Source organism: Pteropus vampyrus, unplaced genomic scaffold (assembly GCF_000151845.1).
Source record: "Pteropus vampyrus isolate Shadow unplaced genomic scaffold, Pvam_2.0 Scaffold20, whole genome shotgun sequence".
In the NCBI taxonomy this organism is placed as follows: Eukaryota; Metazoa; Chordata; class Mammalia; order Chiroptera; family Pteropodidae; genus Pteropus; species Pteropus vampyrus.
The window spans coordinates 5,648,463-5,656,869 of record NW_011888801.1 but is presented as its reverse complement, the minus strand read 5'-3'; the positions used below and the strand labels follow the sequence as shown (position 1 = coordinate 5,656,869).

The 8,407-nt window shown below is 41.0% G+C and overlaps 1 pseudogene; it reads right to left on the bottom strand.

Annotated features, from left to right (window-relative positions):
• Positions 1 to 2,494: 2,494 nt before the first annotated feature.
• On the bottom strand, positions 2,495 to 2,613 carry LOC111736542 (annotated as a pseudogene).
• Positions 2,614 to 8,407: the final 5,794 nt, after the last annotated feature.

Below are 8,407 nucleotides of genomic sequence, written 5' to 3'. Positions count from 1 at the left end.
GTTCAAAAGCATTATCCAGCATTATAAGGTATATGAGTCTATATTGAGAAATGGGAAGCTCCCTGAGGGCAGAGGCTCAGTATTGTTTTTCTTCCTTCATCTCACAGTCCCAACAGGAGACCTATATACAACACATGTTCAGGAAGAGCTTGTTCATGTGAAATTCTTTTCAATCACCGAAAGACAAAAACCTGGCCCATCATTAAACGATCATTTGGCTCCTCAAGCGCCATACCCCATTTCACTGGTTCCTCCCTCTATACCCTTTTTCCGTTTTCTCTCTGTGCAAACACTCAAACCGCTGCCTTTCTCCCCATTATTCTCCCAAGTTCCTCAGCTTTTCCGTTGCACTGGAAAATGTGTGCTTCTTCACTTGCTTCCCTTTTCCTTTTTAACACTGTCCCGTAACTCTCTCTGAAGTCACTGCTTCCCTGTGTGCTGTCCTGGGATCATCCCTCTACTGGGAAATTATTTACTTGGTACACGCACTCTGGATGCCAGAAACCAAACTGAAATCGGCCATTAGCATGCAGTTCCTCATGTTACAATGTCTTTGTGTTTTTCCTAATTTAGGATTTTGTGAAGGATTAGTCAATGTGGCAGAGATCCCTGACTGTCACCCACTATTTATTTTCCCTTCTCCCATCGGAATATATGTTTACCAGGGTTGATGGCTTCCCTGAACCAAGAGCACATCTCTCAGTCTCTCTTGCATGGCCATGTGATTTAAGTCCTGGACAATGGTATACTAGTAGAAGTGTCTGTAATACCTTCCAGGACTTTTCCTGAAGAGAGCTAGTGTGCACACTCTATCTCTTCTTTCTTATCATTTTCTCTCTTCTAGAACACGATTCTCACTGGAATGGCAGGATGGTGATCTAGAAGTTTCCTGGGCCTCTGATCTAGGTGGGCAATACGTTGGCCTGTACTGATTTGCCCACAAAGACTTTTTAAAAAAAGTTTCTATTTTATTTAAGCCATTGTTATATTTTACTTTTGTTTAGTTGCAGTTTTAAGTTTAAAATAGTTGCAGTGATTGAGGTTGCTCCATGAGGTGAAGTATGTGTCATCTTATACTCAATTACACCAATAAAACACAGAGACAGCGCTCAGCTTTAGTGGTCACATTATGGAGACAGAAAAACAAAAGGCTTTGAGTGGCCATGGGATCATCTGCTTCTTGCCCTGGTTTGGTATCATTTTCTCATCCCCTGTACCCATCACTGTCCTGCTGTTCTGTGTTGGAATAGTCCTGTCCAAGCTGTTATCCCAACTGCAGATGGTGTCATTATCTGTGATCACACACAGTTGACACAAGATGGAAATTCTCCACCAACTCAATACCTCTAGCTCTGCCTATCTTCATTCCTACTGGTCACCATGCTGCCCATTAGATGTTGGAGCAGAAAAGAACTACCCTTCCACAATAGATTCTACCAAATATCTGGGGAGCAACGTTTCTCTCTGAGCATGCCTTACTCTGTCCATTCTCACTCTATTGCACTTCTGATCTACATTACAGTGGAAGAAAAGATTTTTGTAGCTCCTGATATTTGATGCTTTTAATGAAACAATTTCAGAGTAAATACAACACAAAAAGGGCTCCCCAAGGTGCTACAGTAAAAACAGCACACTTGCCATCCCCCAAATCATAATGGACTGGAGGCTTGCGTGCCAAGTCCACATAAGTGACCAAAGCTCTAGATGACAGCCCGGCCTAGAGTAGCATAGGGTGTTCAGCAAAGTTAGCTGAATTGGAGTCATGGCTTGAATCTCCAAGTATTATATCCTCTCTCATTTCATCTCTCTTGGGCACATGCTTCTTTTGCCCTTTATAATATAAAGCTTATATTAGCTTTAACCAGTAGTTTGTTATGTAAAATGTTCCACATGACAGCTCAGCTTTGCCCTAATTCTCCCATTTCCTGCAACCTCTTAAAGATCTTTCTTAATGTCCTTGCTCTGTAATCCATTAATTTCTATTTTATGAGTAGAGACTTCCCTTGATATTTCTTTGCTGCTAACCTCTTTTTTCTTTTTTCTCAGTCTTTTTTTCCCTCTTATTGACATCCTCTCTTGCCAAGTTCTTCTCCACATTTGATACAAACCTCTCTTGTTTTAAGTTGTCTGTTGCACAATATTTCATCCTCCACACAAAGCAAAAACAAATGGTCAAGATGGGCTTCTCAGAAACAAAAGAAAAAAATAGATTTTTCAGATAGCTCAAGGTGAGACCAGTTCAATATGCCCACTTCACCTTTTCGTATCTATTTCATTCTTCTTTCCTCTATGAACTCCATTACCTTCTTTGTTTCTCTCTTATAACACTAATAATGCATATCTAATATAATAAAGTATTCACTTCACCTCCCTACTATTCAATGAGCATTCTGAAACCAGGAGTCATGTCTTTTATTTTTCCCCATGGGATCAAACAGGTTCTGCATAGATGTTAAATGATTAGATACTGTAAACAACTCAATTTTTTTTTAAACACCTACAGCACCTGGTCTTCCTAGATGGTCTCCCATCCAAGTACTTACCAGTCCTGATCCTGCTTAGCTTCCAAGATCAGACAAGATTGGGCACATTCAGGATGGCAAGACCGTAGACTATTTTGAATCAATAATTTTTTGATTATGATCCAAGAAGTTATAGATTTTATCAAAATTAACTGGTAAACTGGGTTTCATCAAAATAAAAAAGTGTATGCTCTATGAGTCTATTTATATAAATTTTAAAATAAACAAATGAATCCATAGTCAGAGAAGGCACATGAGTGATTGCTTAGGAATAGGGTAGGAGGTTGGGAGGGTCTACAAAGGGGTGAGAGGAAACTTTGGAGGGATGACAATATGCTCACGATCTTGATGGTTTTACAAGTGTAGATAGATAGACAGTCAGACAGACAAATAGATGATATAGATAGACAGATAGATGCTTTTGAGTACCATCCCCCAGTTTTCCAATTGCTTTTGTTTTCCTCAAAACCTGCTCTACTCTATCCACTTTTTTCCCCATTAAATAAAATACCATTCATGGAGCTAGAGTCAAGGAGCAGATTCGGCCTTTTGTGAAACTGGCTGAAGTGTTTATTGACTTTGCTACAAAAATGTGTATGGGGAGATGTGATATTGTCGTATTGTATTACTGATGCATATTTCTCATGTTTTCCTCAAGCACCTTTCTTTGCTCACAATTAGGAATAGTAAAGTTGGAGGTGCCTACAGCCTGGGATCATTTTGAGAATCTAGGAGTTAGTAAAAAATAAATGATTGATTCTGCTAAACAGAGTTTGCTATGAAGTCACAGCCTGGATACATGTAAACTACACAAAGCAAGGAGAATTCCCTCTACTGCTTATTGAACTCCTTTTCAGTTCCAGGATGCAAAGGTGAATTTGATCATGAATTTGATCATGCAGTGCAATTGAGGTTTATCTTCCAGAAAGCAGGGAGTCGTCGAAGGTGTTTGAGCTCCAAGCTGGTGGAAGAATATTCTGAGAGTATGTGTAGGATGGTCTGCTTTCAGGATCCGAATGAAGAGGAAAACTAGAGGCCGGGTTTCAGGACACCTCTCAGAGCCATGAAGCTTTACTAATTATATTTCAAGCCTGACCCCCTTCATCAGTTCCAAGTCCCAAACTGGGAGTCTGTTGTAGTCTTTTCATGCCAAGGCTAAAAGTAGCATAAAATTACAGAGGCACACATAAAGGAGATCTGAAAGGGCATTTTTCTTTCCTTTTCTCCCAATCCCTGTAGTGCTGAAATGACATCCCTGGCAACAGGCCCAGATCTCAGGGAACAGGTATAGAGGAAGGTGCTATGAGTGTCTGGCTAACTGTGAGGAGACCAGACCTAGCTGAGGCCTGGGCCCAGCATTTGAGGCCTCAGCCATCCTAAATCACCTTATTGTCCAATTTATTTTCCTTCGGCTCTTTGAATACCCTGTAAACATGTAGACATCATCCTCTTTTCCTTACCATCTCATGGTTTTCTCTTTCCAGGACTGGTTTCTGTGCTCCTTATATTAGAATAGTGCTCCTAGGACGTTGATGGCTCTGCTTACAACAGTGCAGACCTGTGCAAGAGAGCACTGAGCTGGATTCCACACACTATAGGATCAATCAGATCAAATCAGAGGGGCATAGAAAGCAGCATGTGGGCCAAGGCCTTTCTCTGTCTCTCCAGATGCTTATCTGATCATCCTTTCTTCCTCTATTATTCTGGATTAATAGGGGATAGTTAATGATATACAACAGTAATTTTCAACTAGGGATGATTTTGCCCCCAGGGAACATTTGGCAATGTCTGGAGACATTTTTGTTTCTCACAACTTAGAGACATTTTTGATTCTCACAATTTAGAGTTTTCTACCTACTTGGAATCCAGTAGGTAGAGGCCAGGGATGATAGTAAACCTTAGTAGTGTCCAAAACAAAGAATTATGTAGCCCAAAATGTGCCAAGGTTGACAACCCTGATACACGGTAAGGCCCTGTTAACCAAAAGGTGAGAAACAGCTGTTATAAAGTCCATGTTTGTGACTCTAGAGAAGAGAGAAGATTCTTCTTCATTAGGGGATCCTCAGACACATAATTATCATGAAAAAAAAAAAAAAAGATCAGAGCCCTGAGGATTTAGTAGAAGTGACAGCTGAGAGCAGAAAAAGTGATGGTTATTTGTAAACATAACTGAGAAGGAATTAATTGTGGCCAGTGTCTAAGGATGAGATGTCTTCTAGAAATAACTGATATGTGCACAATGCTTAATAGTTTTTATAAAATGCTTTCTTAAATCTTATAAAAAATACTGAAAGCACTTTTTAACAAAAATAGCAACATTGACAACAAAACCCACAGGCTTTGGCATATAAAAGTTTAGTTAAATTTAGCTGAAACATAACTCAGACAAATGAGATGCTACCATGTATACTTTGGAGATTTCTGAATTTTTAGATGATGGAAATGACTATGTAAAAATTATTTTGTTTACTTGAAAAACTTTTATTTATTTATTGTTTTCTTTAGCAGGTGACACAAGATCTTAATGGGAACATTAAATTATACATGCAAGTGAAAAGAAGACAAAAGACCCATGATTCTAATATTTAGAGACGAATGCTGTTAACATCTTAGTGAATAAATTCATATTTTTATTATAAATGATTATCACGTTATACATATCATATTGTGACTTTAAATATATGTGTATTATAAACATTTTCCTGCCTAAATATTCATATATACAACATCAGTTTTCATGCCTGGATGGCTGTGCTGTATTTTGTAATCATTTTTATTGTAGTCAATGCTGTAGTGAACATCAGACATTGTCTTTAGATAATGTAAATGTGAGAACTTCCTGAAGTTTAAAGAAAGCTTTTTCTGTCCTTTGAGAAAAATCTCCACCAATTATGACTGCATCCCGAGTTCCTCCTGCATTCGTTGTGCCCTGTCCTTGGATTAGAGCCTAGCTGGATGTGATGGCTTTTATCTATCAACTTGGCTGGACCAGTGTACCTAGATATGTGGTCAAACATTATTCTGGATGTTTCCATGAGGTTGTTTTTGGATAAAATGTACATTTAAATTGGAAAACTTTCACTAAAGCAGATTGCCTTTGGGTGGGCCTCACCAAATCAGATCTTTGGATGGAACAAAAGACCTCCTCCATGCAGGAAGGAATTTGCCAGTGACTGCTTTTAGCCTTCATCTACAAGATCAGCTCTTCCTTGTTCTCCAACATACTGCCTTTGGGTTTAAACTGCAACTCTTTCTTGAGTCTCCAGGCCTCCCCCATCAGATTTTGAACTTGTCAATCCTGCACAATCATGAGCCAATTCCTTTTTGAAAAAATGATATATATATATAATTTAATTATATATAAATATATAATATATATTTCTAAATATAATATATTAACTATAAATAACTATATATAATTATATACACATTCTGTTTCTCTAGAGATCCTTGACTACTGCACTAGGTCAAGGCCCCTTCTCTGGGTGTTAGCCCCTTTAATTGCATCTATAGGATGAATCACAGCTAACTCTTAAAAGCAACAGATACGCAAGCTTGAGCACAGTCCCACTGTCCTGGTGATGGTACCAAAAGGATGGCTCTTCTTTCTCAATACCTATAGTAGAATACTGGTATCAATACACAGTCATAGTGTGGGCCTACACTCACCCTTGCATAGGTAATCATACTGGGATTACACATTAATGCTTCTTACAGCACCTAGATCATTTCATTTTCCAGATGAATGGACAGGCTCAAGAGGATGCTATTGAGAGAACTGGGGTGCCAATCCAGCATGTCCAACTCCTTGTTTAATAGACTTCCTGTCATTCCACGCTCAGTAACGCATTGCACAGAGGTATTTCCTCCTGAAATAGAAGGGAGTCCAGGGCAGAAACCCAAATGCATGAGGACTACGCAGAAAGTAGAAGGGACTGGGGATATTTGGCTCCAAGAAAAAAGTAAAGGAGGACCATGGTTGGTGGTTTCACTAATGAGCTTACTATGGAAGAGGAATTTGGTTTATGTGTTACAGGAGGCAGAGCTGAGATCAGTAGGTAGAAGCCACAGGGAGGCAGATTTCAAATCATTGTAAGCTGTTTAGGACAGGTAATGAGCTGCCTTTGACTAGAGTAATGTAAGAAAGACAATGGCCAAAAAAAATTCAGCCTGTATTGGACAAGATGATCTTTCATACCCTTTCCAGTCCTGGATTCTGTGACATATAACCACACAAAGCCTAGGTGCATAAGAAGCCATTCTCTCCCTGCCCAAGTTGGCTAAAGGGTAATAAAACAGCCTCTTCAGAAGAAGCATGAAATCACCTACAACATGTTTCTAAGGTAGGCGGCCTACTTCAGCCCAGGCAGTCACCCAGGTTCCTGGTTCCTTCAGCCCGCTGGGATATGTGCCTCCAGCTCACCCGGGGCACTGCCGATGGTTTCTGTAAACAAGGCTCTGCTTGGCTTCCAATCCAAATGATCTGTGCCTTGCAACGCATGAACCTCCAGGCGCCCAGGGTTTGTACATGTTACAGTGCTGCCATGCTTCGGCCAAGTAGCCAAGTAATTGATGATGAGGCCATGAATGTCAAGGACTGAATGGAGAAAACTCCCTGAAACTGGTTGCGGGTCCTCCCAGCCTAACTCCCTATCCCCAGCAGGGCCTAAGAGTATTCTTTTCTACCAGTTCAATGACTGAGAGTCTCTGAGACAAACTGTGTACAGCTGACCTGAGAGAGCCTGGCCTGGTTCCCACTTTTCAGGCACTGTGGGCTCCTGAGAAATCGTTTAGTCACCTCTGCCTAAATCGTTCAGTCACCTCTGCCTAAATCATTTAGTCACCTCTGTCTGCTGCAGGGCTGGTTTGGAAATGCTTCCCTTTTCCCCACTTCCTGGGAACACTGGGAGCAAGAGTGGTCAGAAGATTCCTTTCTTCCAAGTACTTTGGGACACTTGGGAATTTGAAGCTTCAGGAGGGTAGAGGCCTTGGGTAGAAACGGCATGTGTGAGAATGGGTTGGGCCAGTTCGGGCTGCATCAGTGTTCTGTGGCTGCCAAAAGACCTGCCACTTCTAGGAAATATTGGCAATGCCGGGAGTGACAGCCCTATGCTGCTCAGCTCTCATCAGCTCACATCAGCAATTGTGTTTCCCTTTGGGCATGTGGAACAGGAGAAAGACGGCTAGTCCAGTTTGGTGAAGCTGTGGGAATGGCAGAGGGCTAGGCTTTTTACCAGGGGTGAGAGATGGTGGAAAAGGGGCATGTATGTCTCAAAGAAGCAAAGATTGGGTAAGATGTGAAAGCATTTTTCATACCTCTCACCATCTATTGGGAGGAAAAGAGAAGGGATTTATCCTGTGCATCCCTGAGGGCCAAGAGGAAACTAAAGGAGAGGGTTTGACTCATGATAAAGAAGTTTAGCAGCTACACATTTCTAATGTGACACAGATAGCTGCAGAAAAGAGTGAGTTTCCCATCCCGGAAGTATGTAAAATGTAGGTAGAAAACAAGGTTATGTGTTGGACTGATGACGATGGGGAGGCATTGCCAAGACCACCACTGAAGCCCATACAGAGATGAGGATCTGGATCATAAATATCTTTCTAAGAGTCTGTATCAGATAGCTATTGTTATAAAAATGCAAACTGACAATCAGAAAGTCTCAGCCACAGATAAAAAAACACTGATTTAGCTCATGTGTCTGCAGGTTGGCTGGGAGCAGCTGATCCAGACTAGGTTGGCTAGGAGTAGTTCTGTGTCACATGGTTCTCATTTGCCTCCTGGGACCAGTGAGCTACCCGAACTTAGTCTCACAATGATGGCAAAGGGGTCTAGGCCCAGGTGCCATCACTCTGTCTCATTCTACTGCCCTAAGCGAGTCACA